Here is a 4,354-nt window from a genome sequence, read left to right as displayed (position 1 = left end):
TGTGCCCTTACCAGGAATAGAACCAGGACCTCCTGGTCCATGGGATGACGCTCAATCCACTGAGCCACACCAGCAGGGCTAAGCCATTCTTTTGAACACTTTGGGAAGAATTTAGAGAGTACCCCTATTCAATAAAGCCTTAAATTATGAAATAAGGCAAGAGCCCATAATAATAAAGAATTATTTGGAACATCGCTGAAATCATCTTTATCATAATGTCACTTAAATAAGGCAAAATGTGGTTTTAAACAACTAGATTTTAAAATTTCCTTATGTACATAGCTTATGTACAGTTTAGGAATCCAAAGCAAATGTATAAATTAAATACAAGCACATCCACAAAACTAATGAAATTCAAGTTAATACAGTGGCTATGGTTGTGCTAAAACTAGCTTGCCATTCTAAACATGCCCATGCTTTGTGGCATGCCATTCCCCCGTATGCTGTGTAATTCAGTTCTCCCATCTCTGTTCTCACTTAGAAACCTTTGTCCTTAGAGTGAGCAGTAATAGAATTTAACCCTCCTATGGTGTCAACACATCATTTTCCTATTAAGTCTGCTGCTCTTTCCTCTGTAGCCCTCCAAAATGAACCAATCTAAACATAAAGGCAAACATAGATAAATCACCTCAGGGCAATACCAGGGTATCAGGTAGTCATTAGAGTATCCAGAATATGCTTATACTAGAGGTCCGATGCACAAATTTGTGCATGGATGGAGTCCCGTGGCGTGGCCGGTGATGGGGGCTGATCGGGGCCGACTCCTCCTGACACACACACCCCGACCAGGGATTGGGCCTGCCACCTGGGCATGGGAATGGGACTGGCAATGAAATCGGCAACCTTTTGGTGCACAAGATGATGCTCCAGACAGGGCTGAAGCTCCCACTCTCTTAAGTCCTCCCGCTAACTAAGTGGAATGAAGAGAATTCTAAGTGGTGGCCCTGGTGGTCAGTGCGCATCATAGCGACCAGCTAACGGGATGTTCAGTCGTTTGGTTGCTTGGGCTTTTATATATATCGATTACCTTTTCTCTCTTCTTTTCTAAGATTATTATAAAACTCTAAATTTAGAGGCTCTTATAGAGAACTCTATGACCCCTCATAGTACATCCAGGGAACCCTAGACCCCAATTTGAGAGGCACTGGTATAATAACGAATGGCATCAGAATCAGAATGTCTAGGATTCAAAATTCTGGCTCCATTACTTACAGTAACATTTTAACCAGTGGCTGTGAAGGGACCATGTGCCATTCAAGCCTGGGTGCCACAAAAGTTTACCTCTGAACAAAACGGGCCTGCAGCAAATCTGAAGTCATTTGCTTCTGCTTCCCTTCCCCTGCCTTTCCAGTGCCTCTCTTCCCCTCTAGATCCTCAACTACCTGTTTGAGTCACCTGTTTAGCTCCTAGTTAGCATCAGTTCATCAATCTGTCCCTCTTTACCCCACTCCTAAATCCCTTCCAAAATACTAGGGTAGAATGGTTATTAGTAGATTTCCAAAAGTCATTTTGGGGGCAACTACTAAGTGCTAGGCACTTTAAATACTTAAATTTACTTAATCCTCTCAATAAGTCAGCAAACTAGGTATTGGTAATCCTCAGATGCAAAACTACTACATCTCTAATGCCAAGCACTGATTCTAGGGAACAGTAAGAACTCAAACATATTTATTGAATGAATGAATGTCATCTTGACTGAGAGCTAGTAACTAGAAGAGATGCCATTCAACCCCAAGACTGACTCCATGGCTTTTAATGCTTTTTCCTCTATAGCAGGGTTCAGCAAAATTTTTCTGTAAAGGGCTAAATATTTAGACTTTACGGGCTATACGGCCTCTATTGCAACTATCAACCATCATAGCACAAAAGTAACCATAGACGATACATAAACTCATGAATGTGGCTGTTCCAAGAAAACTTTATGAATGGATACTAAAATTTGAATTTTATATAACTTTTTCACATCATGAAGTATTATTCTTCTTTTGATTTTTCCCAACCATTTAAAAATGTAAAGGCCAGTCTTACCTATGGGCTATAAAAAGTTGACAATGGACTGGATTTGGCTTATAGGCCATAGTTTGCCAACCTCTGCTCTACACCAGGCTCCCACTCTCTCTTTAAAATATATATATGTTTTTATTGATTTTTGAAGAGAAGGAAAGGGAGAGAGAGAGAAACACTGATGTGAGAGAGAAACATCAATCAGCTGCCTCCTGACACACACACCCCGACCAGGGATTGGGCCTGCCACCTGGGCATGGGAATGGGACTGGCAATGAAATCGGCAACCTTTTGGTGCACAAGATGATGCTCCAGACAGGGCTGAAGCTCCCACTCTCTTAAGTCCTCCCGCTAACTAAGTGGAATGAAGAGAATTCTAAGTGGTGGAATTTCAGACCCTGACCAGTTAAATAGGCTCAAATTTTTCAGCTGCCTCTGAAGTTCAGCCTCTCTCTCAAAAACCATGTGCAAAACCACAGCCTCTCATCAGTGCCTGGGATACATAATGTCTTTCCTCTAACCATAGCTCTGCACACTGACTTTCAAAAAAGTTCTAGATTATTTTAGGATAAAGTCAGGTGCTAAATAATAAAGTTGGGCCATTCCAAGAGGGCAATTACCTAATCTGTTAATGAAAGAGCAGTCACATATCATAGCAGAATCTCCTCTGGTATATTTATTACGGGCAACATTAAGATAAGTGAAACTTGCTTTATCTCCTTATTAAGTCAGAAAAATGACTACATATCTTTTCCAGATAAGAAGCTGTTTAGAAGACGAAGCTCTATGATATTTTATAATGTAGTTTTCCTTTTCTTCCTACCAAGGAAATTCAGAATAACTTGCCTCACTGTAAATCACAGTAACTAGTTGTTTTTTCTCTCTCCAAATGAGACATTGCCTGACATCTAACATGTGGCAAGATCTGAAAAGTTTCCACAAATTGGTAAAATTCTTTCTACATGAATATGTAATGTAATCTTCTTGTTAAACAAGAATAGATAATTTCTCCCAAAATGAATGCAATAAAGGGGCATAGAAAGAATAAATAATTCTAATACTGTTCTTTAATTCTGCTTGTAATTTTCCAAATTCCAGACTGATGGCAACATAGTGGGCCCATTCTACTACACACTATTTCAAAATGTTCCTGCTTGTTGGACAAAAACATAGGGACAGTGGTTACTAAAAAGCCCCAAAATGTAGTAAACTTGCATCACTTTATAGCAAAATAAAAAAGTCAGTAATTTGTCATATTTACTTATATTATTTGTGCCTGCATTCAACAAACATTTATTGAGCGCCAATTATGGGCCAGGCATTGGGGATCCTATAAAAATAAAGTTTTTGCCCTCAAGAAAATTACAGTTTAAATTATGAAGATGAATGATGATAACAGTATTATGTTAAGCACAGAACCACTAACTATGCATCTGGCACTGTGCTAAATGATCTACTTACATAATCTCATTTAATGCAACCATTCCCTACCTCGAAAAGGTAGGTGTTATTATTCTCATTTTACATATTTAAACACGAAGGCTTAGATAGGCTCACTAGCGCATGGTTATTTAGCTAGTTAGTAGGTAGATCTGGGATATAAACCCAAGAAGACCGACTCTAGAACCTACTAAACTAGAAGTTGTGCATAAGTACTGATACTACTATATTTATTGGTACCTGTTCTAAGAGAGAGAAAGATAAAGTGCCACAAATGTTAAAGAAGGGAGAGGTAACTTTTGATTAAGTCAATCAAGGGAGACTCCATGGAGCTGGGTAAACACGAAGGCTTAGATAGGCTCACTAGCGCATGGTTATTTAGCTAGTTAGTAGGTAGATCTGGGATATAAACCCAAGAAGACCGACTCTAGAACCTACTAAACTAGAAGTTGTGCATAAATACTGATACTACTATATTTATTGGTACCTGTTCTAAAGTGCCACAACTGTTGAAGAAGGGAGAGGTAACTTCTGATTAAGTCAATCAAGGGAGACTCCATGGAGCTGGAATAGAGAAAGCTTTGAAATGGGAAGAAGAGAGGAAGGAAATGCTGGGCAGAGGAAGCAGCACAAGCAATGGCACGAAGATGGGAAACGTAGGGCAATGTGTAGGGAAAAGCAGGTAGGTCCAGTTTGGTGCCAACTGTACATTAATGGGAGAAGCAGGAAACAAGGTAAAAAGCCAGGTGAGGGTCTAGTCAAAGAAGGTCATTAAAAGTAGACATTTATGGCCGCCGTGCCCTTGGCAGTCCTGGATCTGTCTCTTGCGTCAACAGTGTTTGGACAAAACAGACCCAGGGACGCCCCTTCTTCCAGCCTCAGACCACCCTCCTGCGTCTTATCCAGTCAC

Source organism: Myotis brandtii, unplaced genomic scaffold (assembly GCF_000412655.1).
Source record: "Myotis brandtii unplaced genomic scaffold, ASM41265v1 scaffold540, whole genome shotgun sequence".
Lineage (NCBI taxonomy): Eukaryota > Metazoa > Chordata > Mammalia > Chiroptera > Vespertilionidae > Myotis > Myotis brandtii.
This window is presented reverse-complemented; position numbering follows the sequence as displayed.